This window comes from Dunckerocampus dactyliophorus, chromosome 9, assembly GCF_027744805.1.
Source record: "Dunckerocampus dactyliophorus isolate RoL2022-P2 chromosome 9, RoL_Ddac_1.1, whole genome shotgun sequence".
Lineage (NCBI taxonomy): Eukaryota > Metazoa > Chordata > Actinopteri > Syngnathiformes > Syngnathidae > Dunckerocampus > Dunckerocampus dactyliophorus.
In genome coordinates this window covers 9,796,542-9,814,481 of record NC_072827.1, presented here as the reverse complement: position 1 = coordinate 9,814,481, position 17,940 = coordinate 9,796,542, and the positions used below count along the sequence as shown (strand labels likewise).

The 17,940-nt window shown below is 41.1% G+C and overlaps 1 protein-coding gene across 1 annotated transcript in view; it reads left to right on the top strand.

The window, feature by feature from the left end:
- Window positions 1-6,204: 6,204 nt before the first annotated feature.
- htr1fa (5-hydroxytryptamine (serotonin) receptor 1Fa) overlaps window positions 6,205-17,940 on the top strand; it is a 52,714-nt gene continuing 40,978 nt past the window's right edge. Inside the window, exon 1 of the mRNA XM_054787801.1 lies at window positions 6,205-6,457. The gene's annotated coding sequence lies outside the window, so the exon portion shown is untranslated. The remainder of the gene's footprint in view (window positions 6,458-17,940) is intronic.

The following is a 17,940-nucleotide window of genomic DNA, read 5'->3' as shown; positions in this document are numbered from 1 at the left end:
TTGCAAGTACCAGCCTCAATTTAGTGTGTTAAGCAGAGAAGAAGAACATAGGTGAGGATCAAAGTTAACGTACACACTGTAGGTTTTTTATTGTTTTTATATTTTACAGTGGTTAGCTTTTTGTCACACGTGTCGACCAATTAAGTACAGCGGAACCTTGGTTAGCGTACGGCCCCGCTAGAGGTTGACGTCAAAAATTTACACAAAAACATAAACATTTCCTGGTAAGCGTCCAATATGTCGCACGTCTTGTCATGTTATTAATTTGTGTTATTAATAAAACCTTCGACACTGTCGATCATGACGTCTTGTTAAGTCGGCTTTATAAAATTGGGCTATGTGACACCGCTGTTGGCTGGTTTTATATCCGTCAGGTAGAACTCAATGTGCACACTTTGTTGGTCTGTCTTCCTCTTTCCTTTTAGTAACGAAAGGAGTACCCCAAGGTTCCCTTCTAGGTCAGTTGCTGTTTTCCATTTATGTGAACAATCTTTGTCAAAATGTGTCAAGTGCCTTTTTTCATTTTATGCAGATGATACAGTCTAGTGTTCCTCTCCTACAAGTGACTAAGCCTTTGATTTCTTACAATCTGCATTTGATACTGTTCAGTCACATCTAAATCAGCTAAAGCTGGGGTCACATCAAAGTCATGGTTTTCTCCATGGGAAAAAGGCTACCCTCTTAGCTCTCTAAAATCGAAACGGCGCATGGTAAACAAATTCAAATGGTACAAGCACCTAGGCATTGTTATTGATGAGGATGTGTCCTTCAAACAACATATTGAGTATCTCGTACGTAAACTGATGCTAAAGCTTTTTCTTCAGAAATAAATCCTGCTTCTCTGCTTATACAAAGAAGCCTTTAATTCCTGCTACTTTCTTACCTTTGCTGGATCATGGTGACCTTTTTTTTTATGAACGCGTTAGAACATCTTTTGAAAAAAGCTTGACACTCTTTACCACTCTGCTTCACGCGTTATGACTGGCTGTGGAAATGGCGCTCGCCATTGTACATTGTGTGCTGCAGCTGAGTTTCCATCTCTGTATGTTCGCAAATGGACTCATTGGTTGACTTTCATTTATAAATGTGTTCTTCTCCTACCATTTTAGCTCTGCACATAAATGCATAAATATCAACAACAGTATGCTCTGCGCTCTCAGAACAGGGTTGGGTAAGGCAGCATTCCAGTACGCTGCACTCTAAGAAAAGTAGATGATGGCTAATCTGCATATTATTTGCATATGATGTTGGAAGAGATGCTGTAGGAAAAAAGCATAACCTCATAGGAGAGACAAAAAAGTGAGTAAAAACACCTCAATTATGTTTGGAACTACAAATGAGATTTAGGGGTGTAATGATTCATCTACTACATCGATGTATCGATTTATATTCCTATGATCCAACTACCTGTCTTAGCGGCCACCTGTATAGAACGGCCACCTGCCTATAGCAGCCACTGAAAAATCCCCCCCAGCAAATTTACATGTTATAGACCCTGTGTATAGCAGTCACCTGTCTAATGCAGCCAGCAGCCACCCATTTTGTCTCCCTTGGTCAATATCTGACTGCATATAGCGGCCAAATTACCAACTCAAGTAGAAGCTTCATACACGAAAAAGTTTCGTTTTTCAATCAATGAAGCCGTCGTGTGTAGACTTTAATTACTGAGTCCTAGCTCAGTCACAATCATTCACAAGATCCACACAAACTGTCAGTTGTTCCACATAAAAAAGCCGTCTTCTTTTGAGCTTGCTATTTCCTGGTCAAACATGTAACTTTAAGAGCATTTGCACCAAAACATTACCGCAAAGTAGGCTGGCCACTTTTGCAGACTCCCTCTTGTGGCCGCTATAGACAAGTTTGACTGTACATCGATCTGAGTGCGGCAAGTTGCCATTCCGGCCGATATATATTGCTCTAACATCATTAAAATGGTACCGTAATCTTTCATAGCAGGCATGGATGTGTGGAGGTTATTTTGTAGCATTTTTAATGATAAAGACGTTAAACGTTAATTGATTCAGTCTGCCTGTCTGTGACGTCATCGCCACGTGCCAGCAGACAACCAAATGCAGCATGGCGGACGGCAGAGGACAAGCCGCCGGCAAGAGAGGCTGGAGCACAATGCTGTCAGGATTCAAGGACGAGACCACAGGTGTGTTTCATGTAACACCAACAAAAGATTGTTGTTATGTATCAATGAAAAATGAGAAACATGATTATATTTTGAAATACATTTCTTATTATATTGTAGTTCCAAATGAGAAGTGATAAGGTGCCAAGCAAAACATGCTTTGCCTTTGATTGAAAATGCCATGAAGTGGTGGAGATCTCAGGAGAAAGAGCTACCTCTGCCATTAACCCTGACCTGTGTATTCCCGGCACCAGCGCCAGCAGAGCGAGTTTTTAGTACTGCTGGCAACATAGGGCACGCACAGAGAAGCGTCCTGCGGCCAGATCATGTTGATCAGTTGATATTTTTGAAGGAAAAATCTATGGGGTAATTCACCAGTACAGTAGTTGGTTACACTTGATCTTTTATATTAAATATTAGTGCACTGCTGTTTTTTTTATTAAAACAAGAGAAGTAGCAGGTTCAACCACTGCTCATTTAACCTGAAGAGAAGTTGACTGGACTTTATTTTTGATATTCATGTTCTATTTGCACTATTTCTATGTTGAAAAACAACAGCAAAAGTAGCAGGCAAACCTACTGTTAATTCAACCTGAAGAGATGTTGGTTGCACTTTATTTTGGTATTTATATTGTATTATTTTTATGTAGAAAAACAAAAGCAGAATTTGAAATGTTGGTTGCACTTGCTGTACTTTTATTAAAAATGTATTGAATATTGAAAATGAGAGCAGAAATGTTAACCTCCTGTTAATTCAACCTGAAGTGTTTGCTGCACTTTATTCAAACAAAATGAGAATGCATTTGCCATGACTTGTTATTTACTTGTTTATAGCCATAATTCATTTATCCCTGATTCCCATGGGGATCTAGGAAACTTCACCTGCGTTGTCCACCAGTATCCACGTATTTATTTCACAGTCACACTGGTTGAATTTTTGGCTAAAAAGTTACTGAATCAATTTCAAGTTGCTGAACCAGCCTAAATGAACAAATATCGTCCTTGAATCACATCGGCAACCACGAATCATGATATGAATCGAATCGTTATTAAAACAAATCGTTACATCCCTAATAAACTTGATTCCTAATTGAAAACTGGCCATCACTTCATTAAAATAAAATAATTGTAATATTTGATCTCGGCCAGCACCTCTCTAGTGTAATAATTACATCCAGACTCGCCACCAGCCTCCACCCTTTTATCTTGTAGTTAGGAGTACTTGTTTAAATGATCACACGCCGTTCTTCCACCCCACGTTCTGACACACTGACAGGTAAGTGACCGAGTCCGAATGAGGCTTGAGTGTACTAAGTAATAATTTAATAAAGATTAAGGAACATTTATGTTTTAGGTCCCGCTCTGTAAAACAGGGTGAGATCCACGCGCCTCGCGCATGCTTGATTCATGGATGCGTGGATCTCCACCATGCTCTCAGCACAAGCTGACAGACGGCTTGTGAGTGCTTTGGGGGCGGGGCGGACCGCTCAGTAGCATCCGCTGCTGCTCAGTCAGAACACAAACTGCAGATCAATATGTGCATTCACTTTTAAGTCCCCAAATACCAGAAAACTCTCCAACAAAGCCAGAAAAAGTAGCTAGATTTATCACTCATCGCTTTTGAGAAAATATGTCGCCAAGAGGGTCTGAAATGTCGCCAGATTTAGCGACAAAGTCGCCAAGTTGGCAACACTGTCTTTGCATGGCATGATCTGCAAAATGAACTTGTTACGTTAGGAGAAATTAAGGCTGTTTTAAAGGAACGTAAAATGAATGGGCTTGGCCAATGTAACTCTTTTGAAATGGTTGAAACTGTTGCTTGGTCATTGTAAATGTACTGTTGGAAATGTCTTGTCAGAAACTTTGTGTTATGTTGCCGCCTTGGCCAGGTCAGGATTTTGAATCATAAAGAGGTTTATCTGGTTAAATAAAGGATGATGATTATTAATACACTGTGTGAGTCTAAAGCCTCATTTAGACTTGCAATCACTTTGTCCCCGCAGAGGTACACAATTTTGCGCGCCAATGAGTAAACTGGTCGTTAACAGGTGTGAAGTATGTGTAAACTGTGCGGGGCTGCGTGCCAGTGTGCAAAGAAAATGTTGAAAGGTTCAAAATTTGTGGCACGCATAATTTCCGTGAACTAGTCCACCTTTTCCACCACCTCTTGAAGCAAGTCGGGGGAAATTCTCAAATAATTTCTGTTGCGTCTTGGATCTTCCTTGTGATTTTCTGTTAATAAGTGCTCATAATGCCAAAAGCAAAGCCGTCTAGTAGGGATGTCCCGATCCGCTGTATTTGTGAAGATCGGATAATATCGGCTTCCGCCATGAGATCGGGCCAATCCGGTTCACACATTCGTAACTCTGAGCCACACTCTAACATGGTAGGTGCAGTAAACGCCTCAAAGCTGGTTGCCACCCGCAAGAAGAACAAAACGCAACACCACCATGCAGACATGTCCGTGGTGAAGTTAGTTTCAAGTTGGACGTTGGATATTCAGCTACGTAGCTGCAGCGGTACTGTAGTTCCCTCTCAGTGTGCCAGGACAGCTTCGTCATGGTGAAGGGAGTTCGCACAGGAAGTGCCGCTCTCTGGTTGTTTATAATAGAGACTGCACAAACACTACTAAATATGTTGAACGGCGGGGGAAAAACCTTGGAAACTCCTCTGTTACGGAGCGTGAATGGAAGCTAGCGGGGTTCGCTTAGATTAGCTAGTGCATCTGTGTGTGTATATGTGTGTGTGTGTGTGTGTGCTAGAGTATATTTTAGTATATTTTCACCGTGTTGTGTTTTACTGCTTTAATGTGAAGACCATTTTACATTTCCCACTGACGACATGCAGGTTCTGAGTGAAAAAAGACGAGAGGCACATTTATCTTGCACCCGGGGCGTATAGACCGTCAATTGCCATCCTCAACACACACAACACATGCCGGCTTGGTGTCATTAAAATATCTTACATTAATAACGCGATTGAATGAACTAATTAAATTAACCAAAACACAAATACAAGGCAGAAGAAGCATTGTGAATGTCGTACGGTACTGTGCATTGACCACTAGGTGTCATTGTTCGCTGAGACAGGCACTAGACACGTCACTAAGGTTCCCTATAGGGAACACATTTACTGTGACACTGCTCAAGCAGGAGTTTTATTTACATCTTAAATGGCTTATTTACGCTTACTTTTTTTACTACATTGGGTAGGTAATACAAGTGTTTTGTGGTAGACTGTGGTCTATTATTAGTCAAAACATAATTGAAATACAAGTGTTATGTAGTATTCTGGCCACTAGGTAGCAGTAATGTTACATGGATGAGACATCCATCCTTATTACATTACCTTACCTTGCACTGATGTCGCCAGCCACGGATGCAGAGTGATAAATGGTTCTCCTCCCATTCCGTGTGGAAGTGGTAAGTTTGTGGCTTCTTACTATTCTTCCCCAGTCCCTGTCTTGAGTTTTGAAGAAATAAATTTGAGGCTAGCTGGTTAGCTCGCTAACTTGTTAGCCCGCTAGCTGGCCGCCGTCTCGAGTTCCTGCAGCATAATAGTTATAATGTGGTGTAAGCAATGAGTAATAGTGTATGGCGATTATAGGAGTGTTATTTCATGTCAACAAGGCTCTAATAATGTTGAAGTTAGAGTCGGACATTGTGGAACAGATTAATGCTAACCAAAGTTCCACTGTATTTCTGTTATTTCCTACGTGTTCTACCTTAGGCCCCACAAAACACATAAAGTTGTGTGAAAATCAATCAATATAGCATGTATTGTGCTTCGAGCTCTTTTAAAATTTGATAAAAGCATCAAGAGAGGAAGGGGTTTGAGGCAGAGTATAGTTTCAGGTCATACAGACTCTTTGGAAAGTCAAAGGCATCGGAAATCATTTCAAACCTGACTGGAGGGTGCACGTGTTAATTCCACACAAACCATGAATGAGTTAGAAGGTCACAGTGAAGCATGCGGACGCCACATTAGACCTTTATCGCTGCTAAAGACTCACTTATTCAATTTAGCATTTCACAGGGAGCTGTTACGGAGGCGCTTATCTGCTTATTAGCGTTGCTGACTGGAGGGGCTGATAAGGCGGCTCCTGCCTTGTCTTCACACCTCCTCCGTGCACGGCCACGCGTCTCGGCGCGGCCAGGAAGCGCGCTCACGTCGGCGCGTCCACCCCTCCGTCGGCGCACACACGGTGGATGGGTGTCGGCGTGAATGATGCTGTAAGGTGCGTGGACGCATGCAAAAACATTCCAGGAATGCAATAACCTCCCCCGGATGACTGCTTCAACTCACCACCGTAGGGGAAGCAGGGTAAGTTGATATTTTGCTAATTAATTTATCAATTTGTGAAGTATAGTTGAAACATAATATTCAAGGAAATTATAAATATATATTCTTAATTTGATGTCTAATTATTGCATGTCTTTGCATTTGTTTTAATGAATTACAACCACATGCAATTCCCATGCAATTAATTCTATAAAGTCTCATGAATATTTATAATTATCTCCTACATGTGTCTTCTTGGCATTCACTTCCTCATTTTATTTAAATGTGAGCAAATGCGCCCAGAGGGTGCAGGAAGGGGGGAAAAAAGCCTAAAACTAATTTGCCTACAGATGATGAGGCACGATCATCACATCACTTTCACCCACATGCTTTCAAAAGCTGGCCCACCCCCAAGAGAACAACACACAAAAATAAGAGGATTGCTTTCTTATTATTGTAAGTCATGAGAAAAAGCTGTGGTACAACGGCTGCATGTTTGCTTGCCGTGTCCGCCAATGAAAGCGCTCTTATGTCCAGTTCGGGAGCTCCATCCCAGAATGTGATGACTTATGTGGAGAAGGGTGAGTGGGCTTTTATGAGAAGAGTGAGGGGTGAGTGGGTGTTGGAGTGATCTATTCAGGAGTCTTCAACTGCTGGACCGGGATAATGTGATGATATCACTCTAGTGGATCAAACTTGAGTGACTTGGAGGAAAGCCTCCGGAGGAATCGCTATCTCAATTATTGATAACTCAGCCTTGGGATTTTGCCAACGATACCGATAGTATCACAGTGATTGTGGTATTGTCAATATATAACACAGTACCTCACAGTATCTGTCTTCTTGCGCATCAAGCTTGCAAAATATTGAATATGATAGCACAGGTGGCGTCGGAATTCATATATACGCTTGAACACATGAAGGGCGTAAAATGCAGTCATAACTGGTTCAATTCAAGAATTAAATGAAGAGAGAACAAAAAACTACACTTCTTAGTTATTACTGTCACTTTCATAGGAGCTATTTTAACGTACTCAAGGATACTGTAGCAAACTGGCAGTTATGTGCCGTGTTTTTGAATGGTGTGACTGTGTGTGTAGGTGTGTGTGTGTGTGTGTGTGTGTGTGTGTGCAGGAGGAGGACAGCTGTTGTTTTGTCATCATTATAATTTAACACAATACTTAACACTATTTGCTTTCGTGCACATCAAGCTTGCAAAATATTGAATATGATAGCACAGGTGACCCTCGGGTAAGTCCAATTTTACTGCGAGTCGGAACTTATATCGAAATTAACACTTAAGTCACTCACACTGTACACAGAACACATGGAGGGCATAAAATGCAGTCATAAAACACTAAGTACAAGAATTAAATGAAGAGAAAACCAAAAAAAACGACTTATTACTGTCACTTTCATAGGAGCTGATCCTTTAACATGCTCAAGGATACTCTAGTGACCTGGCATTAATGCGTAGTGTGAATGAGTTTTGCGATTTCCGACTGTGTTTGTGTGTGTGTGTGTGTGGCTGTACGCAAAGAAGACGGTTGATTTTGCTGATGTTGTTTTGACGTCGTTACTATACAATACAAGCATAACACTATTTGTTTTTGTGCACATTTCGCTTGCAAAATATTGAATACGACTGTACAGGTGGTCCTCGTGTTACGTTCCACTTCCGTTCCTATGATGCATTGCACGTTTAATTTTAGCGGATGTCAGAACTCATACCTAAATTTACACATATGTCACTCACAATGGACACATGAAGGTCACAAAATACAGTAAAAGAAACACTAAATACAAGAATGAAATGAAACAGCATAAAAAAAATACAGATCACAGAAAAAAAACACTACGCTGCTTAGTTATTACTGTCTCTTTCATAGGAGCAGACCCTTTAGCATGCTGAAGCATCCTTCAGCATGTTAAAGCGACCTGGCACTTACGTGTAGTGTTAAAGAGTTTTGTGACATGAGTCATGTTTGCTGTTTATGGAGCAAAATTAAGCTCTTTATTCATTCATCGGAGCATATTTGTAACCACGGAACACCCGAGGACCACCTGTACACATGTCCAAATGCAGTTTTGTTTTTCAGGAGCAATAAAAAATATGTGATAAAAAAACAACAACAGTAATTAGACTAATCCAGTATCAAAAAGTGCTTTATTTTTGTCCGTCAATCAGTGTTTTTATGCTGTTTATTAAGCCTGTTAAGCCTACTAAGCCTCCGCCTGTGTTGTTTGCTAAGGTTCCCAGCCTTTGAGACACTTTTTTCCATCATGTGCATCTCTCCAGGTCACCGATGTGTATGAGTAACAGGAAGAAAAGCTCTGACTCGCTTAGCAAACTCGCTTGTTGCCAGCTGTTGTTTTTTATGTGTTCATCTATAGACCCCGAATATAAGACAAGCTGTCTTTTTCAGGATTTTTCACATTCAATAATGCCATCTTCTATTTGGGCCATTACAGTAAAGTCAATACATCAGTGCTGACACCACGAGGAGGACAATCACATCCTATTGAAACATCCAAATTGTACATCGGGCAGCTATAATATCAACAATTGAAGAAAACAACATGATGCATTACTCTCCATCCATCCATTTTCTATACCGTGTGTCCTCACTCGGGTCACGAGTATGCTGGAGCCTATCCCAGCTGTCTTTGGGACTGGTCGCCAGCCAATCGCAGACGTGATGCATGACGATATTGATATTTTGTTCAACTCCTGGCCAGACGCACATCCAAATGCATTTATGAGTGAGTCTCTGTGCATCTATATTATATCGTCACGTATGTTTTGTACTCCAGCGATAAAAGCTGTTTCGTAGCATAATATTTCATGTACACACACACAGATAACAACTGCTATCAAGACAATGTTAGCACCGGAAACGTAAATGTCTCTTTTCCCAGCCATAAGTGCGTGTTGTATGCGCGTTTGTCTGAATGAGTACATATGTGTACGTGTAATAATGCTATAATTCAGAGTTTAGTGGCGGATGTCGCCACCAGATATTGACCCATGAATCCATCGGGTTCAGTCTGGAGAAAATATACCTGTCAATCATCTGCTCAGTCTGTTTGTTTAGCAGTATGGCTGCATTACTGAGTGTAAATAACATTTTTATAAATGCACACTAGCTTCACAACATTACCTAATTAAATACGACAGCTGTATTTGTCGACATGCAAAGTGTGTTGTAAATCCTGGCTAACTAGCGTATGGTAAACTCGGGCAGGGTGGAGACCAGGACCCGTATCATTACCAGTATCTGCTAAGAAATGATATTTGTAATGGTGCAAACAAATAGCAATCAAAGCAGTGCCTTGCAGCGCCTGAGTCAATGAAACTTCCCCAGTGTTGTTCCCAGACTGTTGAAATATAATGTGAAATGTGGTTGGCATCACAGTCCCTTTCTGTATTTCCCTGCTTGACCAACTTTTATTGCTAAGGCAACATTTTTATTGCAGAGGGGAGTCAAAGCCGAGCAGAAAAATCATGCACAATTAAGTGATGAGCCGCGGCAGTGGAGACAGACCAAGGACACAGATCAGTGCAGCATCGTGCAGCACTCTTCCAAGTGTGCTTTTACGCTCAGCAACCACACAGATTCTGCAGCTCAGTCTACATTCCTAAAGAAATGACACACTGGAGGTGCCAACGTCCGCCGAGTTATACACAAACTACTTAGTTTATGACTTCAATAGATATGCCCATTATGCTTCATCTTTTATTCACGGCTATATTTACTTGTTCTCGTTTCCTCCTTGAGTTCATTAAAGTCCATATACTGGAAGATCACTTTGTTACTGTCAACTTGTTGTAAAGAGGCAACATTTTTATGCATTTTATGCGTTTTGTATATCCAGACACTTCACACTCCTTTACAGATTAGAAAGAGCTAAGGTTAGGTTTAGGGCCCTTGGGTCCAAAGTGCAGCCCAGGTGCCATTTGTGGCCTGCGGCTGTTTTTTTTATTGGCCCGTGGCACATTCTAGAAATACATTAAACAAGAAAACTCATAAAAACAGCAACAATGGGAAAAAAAAACAGCATTTCACATTTAATTTTAAAAAATTAGGACGCTAACGCCATAATAATGGGAAAATGTTGTGATCTTGGGACAAAAAAAGTCAAAATAATATCATGAATGTAACTTTAAAAGCATAATGTTGAAATATTAAATGAAATTATTCATGAAATAAAAAAAATCTAATGTATAAAAAAGAAACCATGCAAAGTTGCATTTTAAAAAAAAATTGTTTCTTTATAGTTATAATATTACTAAAATAAAGTCTTAATATTACAAGAAACAGAACATTTACCAGAAGAAAGGCTATGTGTGCCCTGTGATTGGCTGGCGACCAGTGCAGGGTGTACCCCGCCTGTCGCCCGAAGGGGATAAGCTCCAGCAAACCCCCGCGACCCTAAAAGAGGACAAGCGGTATAGAAAATGGATGGATGGATGGATAAATTTAAAAAAAACAAAAAAAAACCAAGAGCAAGAGCAAGAAAGAGCAAAAAATTGTAATGGTATGAAGTTGGAGCCAAAGTTTTACACTTTATATCACAAAGCTGAGATGCAGGCTGTTCTTTCTTTAAATATACATACAGGTAACTTCTTGGCGTATCTACAGGGGTTAGTTTACAAAATGTTAAAGATCAAAGTGGCCCCTGCATCCTTAGTTGTTGTTTTTTTGGTATGCGGCCTTCGTTAGAAAAAGTTTGGATACCCCTGGTTTAGGGCTAGGATTAGGGTAAGGTAGGACTGGGCAATATATCGAAATTTGTATATTTCTTTTAAGCACAGAAACAAACATATTGTTCATATCGATATAGACTGGATTTGCGCTGTCCTCTTGTATCTTTCCACGGAGGTCTGTCTTGCTCTGCTGTGTGTGTCAGCGCTCCTGAGCGGGGCTGCTGCCCGGCCCCCCACCGTGCTCCATGCTAAATCTGGCGACATTCCAAACCCTCTTGGCGGCATATTTTCTCAAAATTGACTAGCTAGAAGTCTAGCTACTTATTCTGGCATTGTTGGAGAGTTTTCTGGTGTTTGGGAAAAAAAAAAGTGAAAGTAAACACCCCCGCTGCACACTGTATAGTGGAGATCCACGCATCCTTGAGGCCACCGGGGTGGATCTCGCTTTGTTTTACAGGGCAGGATCTCGCACGAAAATGGTTCTTAATCTTCATTAAATGACTACTCGTTACACTCAAGCCTCATTGGGACTCGGTGGCTTACTTGTCAGTGTGTTTTTATTAATTTTATTAAATTAACAAGTTTATTTGTAGTTCTAAATGTAATTAAGGTATTTTTACTCACGTTTTTGTCTCTCCTATGAGGTTCTGCTTTCTAAAAAAAATAATGCTGTTTCAAGTAAAGTATTTTTGAGTTGCTGCTGACATTTAAAATGTTTCTCTTAAATGGGGCACTTTATTTCATATGTTGTTCTTTTGTGCTTTTGGTATTAGCTGAGGATTTGAGCATAGCTAAAGGTTAGTCATAACGAAGATTGATGCTTTTATTTTACTTTTTCTGTATTTATTTCAGAAAGAGAATGGACTATTTTATTTTAGCGCCTATTTTTCTATCATATTTTTTTTATTATTTTAATGAAACAACTTCACATTCATATTTGACTTTGTCTAAACTCACCTTATGGAGAATATATTGGGATGTATATCGTTTATCGATATTCAACATAAATATATCGGGATATGAGATTTGGTCCATATTGCCCAGCCCTAGGGTAAAGGTCAGGGTTCTTTCTGATCATGATGGCATCACATACAGTTTCAACAAAACATTTTCAATGCTTTGGAAACATCTGAAAAAAATAGTTGATGCCAACAAAAATTCAATCAGAAATTGTGCAAAAAAAAAACAAAACCCCCAAATAATCATTATTGCATAATCATTATTGCATAATCATTATTGCACTTGCACTTGCGTTCCCCTTGTTCCAAATTTGTACTTGTAAATAATGAACATTTTCTATAATGCAATATGTTGGTGTATGCAATATACTGTCATGCTCTTATTTATTTTATATTTATTATTTCTATTATTATATAGTGTAATTAGACATATATAGCTCTGGAAAAGTTTTCTGGTATATGTTTGAGAAGCATTAAACGACTGCTAGCGTTCTCCCAAATTCCAAATAAAATATGCAGTAATCTCTTGCCACTGTGCACTTCGAATTTTGTAGTGGTTTTACAAAAATATGTGAATTAATAAATCATGCTGTTTTGTAGTTGAATGTGGCCTATTATTAGTCCAAAATTATGCATATTTAACCTTGTTTTCTCCAAATTATGCATTTGAAGCATAAACATGGCTAGATTAAGTAAAATACAAATACAGTATAAGGCATTCAGAAGACACATTCAAAAAACATGTAGTACTCTACACTGGTCACTAGGTGTCAGTAATGTTACTGTAATGTTGGGTGAGACACACAAGCATCAGACTTGATCGCTGGAACAACAGGTTTTTATTGCAGGTTTGAATGATGTCACAACAGGCACAAAGAGCCCTAACACGGGAAAAGCTAAAACTCAACTCTGAACCCGCAACGTCACTTCCTGTCTGGCCCCCACTCAGGTCCCCTAGGAACAAATTATCAGCAACAATGTCATAAATGTCTTATTTTCGCATATTATGCCTATATATTGGGTAATAGGAGTGTAGAGGTGGCTATAGGGTTGTAACTTTATGTATAGAGGGTTCTAATAATGTTAAAACCTTTATTTAGACGGTCGTAAATAGGTTTTCTATGCTTTAACTATGAACATTTTTCATTTGGAAATAAGGAGTGGCCGCACGGTGGTCTAGTGGTTAGCACGTTGGCCAATACAGTAACAGCCTGGAGATCGGGAAGACCTGGGTTTGATTCTCCCCTGGGCATTTCTGTGTGGAGTTTGCATGTTCTCCCCGTGTGCGCGTGGGTTTTCTCCGGCACTCCGGCTTCCTCCCACATTCCCAAAAACATGCAGGTGAGGTTAATTGGCGACTCTAAATTGTCCATAGGTATGAATGTGAGTGTGAATGGTTGTTTGTCTATATGTGCCCTGCGATTGGCTGGTGACCAGTCCAGGGCGTCCCCGCCTCTCGCCCGAAGTCAGCTGGGATAGGCTCCAGTATGCCCCCGCGACCCTAATGAGGATGAAGCGGTATAGAAAATGGATGGATGGAAATAAGGAGTCCTACTTGGCGCCAATTCACTTATCACGGTCGGGTCTGGAAATAATTAACTGATAAACGGGGAAGATTGCACAGTATGTACAGTGCACCATATTTGCATTTCACCATTCACCACCCTGGACATTTGTTAGCAGAAAATGAAAATTGATCAAAACACAACAAAAATTGTTGTTAGTATTTTCATTTTTACCCAACCCAGCACTAATGTTTTAACTTAAAAAGTTCAGAAATTGATATTTGATGAAAAAAAAAACAGATTTGTGATCACAGCTTTCACGCGTCTTGGCATGCTCTCCACTGGTCAAAATGTGTCTTTGATTTTTCTTGTTGTATTTTTGTATATGTGTATTCTGGCACGGGCGAGCAGCTGTCCTGTGATCACTTTGTTAACAAGGAGTGACAATGATTGGACGAGCCAAGTGGGGCCATGTGTTACAAAAGATAATCATTCAGGACCACCTGTGGTCGACTTCCTGTATAAATTAGACGGTAAAAATAAACACTCCAGCAAAGCTTTACAGTGAGTTCAATGCACAGCTACCCAACATGCGGTATTGTGAGTCTACCCCCCAGCAGCAGTATATTACGTCCACAGCCAGTGGAAGCGGTGTTTTGTCCCTGGGTGCAGGACACTGCAAATGTGTGATCTATGGCTGGGAGTTCCTGACACATCGGCGGTCAAAGTACATTCACTGACAAGTGAAGCTGTTAACGACCTATTAGATGTGTCGTGCCACGTACCGGGTGACAACATCAGCCTCCGTGTCGTACATCCCGGCAGACAAGTGCGACTTCTATGGAGTGGAGTGAAAATTGCTCACTGGCATCTGCGGTGTGTGGGAACGCAAGTGAGCGTGTGCAAGTGCAGTACTCTAGTGAAGGAAGCAGTACTAATATGTAACCAAACCCTTGTGGCCAAGGATACATCTCTGGTATATTTATACCGTACATATATTTAGGTATGCTGTACTATTACCGTATTTACCCTGACGACAACGACAACCCTGCCTATAAAACAATCATTATTTCATTATCTGGGAGGATATCACAAATTAAGACACTTTTTTTGTCTCCCTGTCATGGCTGCATCTCTCCATGTCGCCGGTGCGTTTGCGTGACAGGAAGAAAACCTCTGACTAGCTTGAGGAGAAGTCGTTTCGTGACACCTGCTGGTCTGCAGCTATAAGTTGTTAGTCTCTGAATTTAAGACGACCCGTACGGTGTTCAAGGGAAATGCATCACAACATTAAAATATCAAAAATACTTCACGCTACTAAGATGGCCGCTGACAAAGCTTACACAAGAGGTTGCCTACAGCCACAGCTGTTGCCGCCGATGTTGTTTGTTTTAGAAACTGTCAATTATTTACTTAAGTAGGCTCGAGCCACCACAGGAGACTGCAGTTAGTCGAATAGAGGCATTAATAGGAACATTTACAGAAGGGGTGCACGGTAAATATCGGACCGATAATTATCGGGCCAGAAAAAAAATCGATAAATCCGATAACAAAAACAAACAAACAAATCTGGTGGTGTTATGTACACATACCGTATGTGTGCTTTCCATTATGACACACCGTCTTGCAGGTGGAGAAGCCCTATTGGTGGAACATCTGATTTAAACTCACAAGGTGTATTTTGAAATTTGTTTGTTCCCCTGATGAAGGCCGGATGGCTGAAACGCGTTGGGGTTGAATAAGTTCCACTTTGTCATGCCATTAAAAATAAAGGCATTTTAACAGGGTTAGAGAGTGCCTTGGATTTCTGCAGTTTTTAGTGACATTAACAAATAGCTTCGATAACCGATCATTTTTAACAAAAAAACGTTCCAATGAGGCTAGACTGTGCTGTAGGTGGGTTAGCGTGAGCAAATCAAGCGCTCCTTTTCTCCTACATGACGTGCTGTAAATGCATATTGTAAATCAACCTAGCATAGCTCGTGTGGGACCTCGCCACTGCCTCAGACACCTCGTACACCAGCCCAAAGGCACCCCAAAGAAAGGCCCGTGGCCCGCTCCCATCACCCTCCACCATCCCCAAAGACACCGGTCCGGGAGGCCCGCGTACCACTCCGAGCCACGATTTGTCCTTCGTGTCGCCGCTATTTTTTATGTTTTGTTAATCTATATATGTATTTATTTGGTTAAAGACAAAGTTACACCCAAAATATTAACAAAAATGAATTTTATAGAGAATACAGTTTTACACGCAGAAAACAACACAAAATAATTATAAATAACGAATGAAGACTCTAGCCTAAAATCTGAGGACATGGTTCTCAGCCGGACAGGGGTGGACCGCACCCTTCCGTTTGGGGGTTTGCCCGAGGCAGATTCTGTGGGAAAATTTGGTGTCTCGTTTGAAATGACATAAAAACGTCTCGTTAGTTGATACCGTTGATGCTGTACTCACTGCAAATCTCAAGTATTTTCAAGTCAAGTCCGTATCAAACCGAGTCATTGATGTCAAAGTCCAGGTCAAGTTGCAAGTCTTTGATGATATTGCCAAGTCGAGTCAAAAGCCATCAAAATTGTGACTCGAGTCCAAGTTGCGTGACTCGTGTCCACACCTGCGGTGGCTGGACTTACCCTAAGAGATAGGGTGAGGAACACGGTCAACTGGGAGGAGCTCAGAGTAGAGCCGCTGCTCCTTCACATCGGGGGTTTTGCCTGAGGTAAAGTATAGTTCAAGTATCTCGGGGTCTTGTTCACGTGTGAGGGAAGGCTTGAGCGTTGACGGGTGAATCGGTGCAGCGTCTGTAGTAATGATAAAGAGAGAGCAGAGCTCTCGATTTACCGGTCGAGCTGTGTTCCCAACCTCAATAATGGTCATGAGCTTAGTGCCTGAAAGAGCAAGAGCACGGATACAAACAGCCGAAATTAGTTTCCTCCGTAGGGTTACTGGCAGAGATGGGAGAATGTCAGTGTTTTATAAGTATCAAGTATTTAATCCCACGTCTCGAGACAAGTCTCAAGCCAAGACAAGATAGATGGAGTCATGTCCGAAGTCACAGGCTGAAATTTTTGAGTCCTTACAAATCATGAACACTGTTAAGTGTTTACCAAACAAAATACCATGACCTCGATATTTGCAAATGCAAATGAAATGATCCTCAGTCGGACACCATCCCGCCGTGTTCCAGCAGTCTGGTGCTCACAGAAATGTACGCTACGCCCTTGTTGTTTGTTCTTAAACCTGATTTTTATTGAATAGATGCATTCAATAAGACAGATTCTGTGGGAAAATTAGGTGTTTCGCTTGAAATGACATAACAACGGTCTCGTTAGTTGATACCGTTGATGCTGTACTCACTGAAAATCTCAAGTGTTCTCAAGTCAAGTCCGTATCAAATCGAGTCATTGATGTCAAAGTCCAAGTCGAGTTGCAAGTCTTTGATGATATTGTCAAGACGAGTCCAAAGCCATCAAAATTGTGACTCGAGTCCAAGTTGCGTGACTCGATTCCACACCTCCGGTGGCTGGGCTTACCCTAAGACATCTCCCTGGTGAGGTGTTCCGGGCACACCTCAGTGCCCCTGATGGAGCTGGAAGAGGTGCCCGGGGACTGGGAAGTCTGGGCTTCCCGACTGAGTCTGCTGCAACCCGGACCCAGATAAACGGAACAAAATGGACGGATGGATGAATGAAGACTTTTGTTGGCGAATACGCCAATGAGCTCTTTCTTGAATTCAATAGTGTTACTCACCTTCTTTATTCAATTGCTGGCACTCGCTCCTTTCCTCGGAATTATGCGGTACACTGCAAATGACATAATTAGTTAAGCACAATATTGCACTATAACCGAGACAGTGGAAATGTCTTGGCATTTGAAAACCAACGTTTGACTGTATTGTGTATTATTGCAATGATTGGACAAGTGAAGGGGCCTTTGACTACTATTTGTTTGAGTTCATCCCAATGTTAGCAAGATGGGTTTGAGGTCAGGGCTCTCAAGTTGTTGCTTTGTGCACTGGGGTACACAGTCAAGCTGGAACACAGTAGGGCCTCCCCCAAACTGTTCAAATGTTGTAGCTGTGCACAATAATCAAATTCAGAGGGGACGGAAGAGGTCTGGCGTTTGCCCATATACTGTAGTACACAATATACTGTAGTACACAGTATAGTGGGGTGATGAGACAACACCATATACCACCATGTGATGCATAGCATGTGCAACATTCAAATAATAACTTAGGGGCTATCCACACAGAAACGTTTCTAGGTCAAAACAGTAAAGTATTTTATCGTTTCAACCTCTCATCCACATGGGAATGACCTTCTTGGTGACCTGAAACGGCTCCCAGAGTGGGA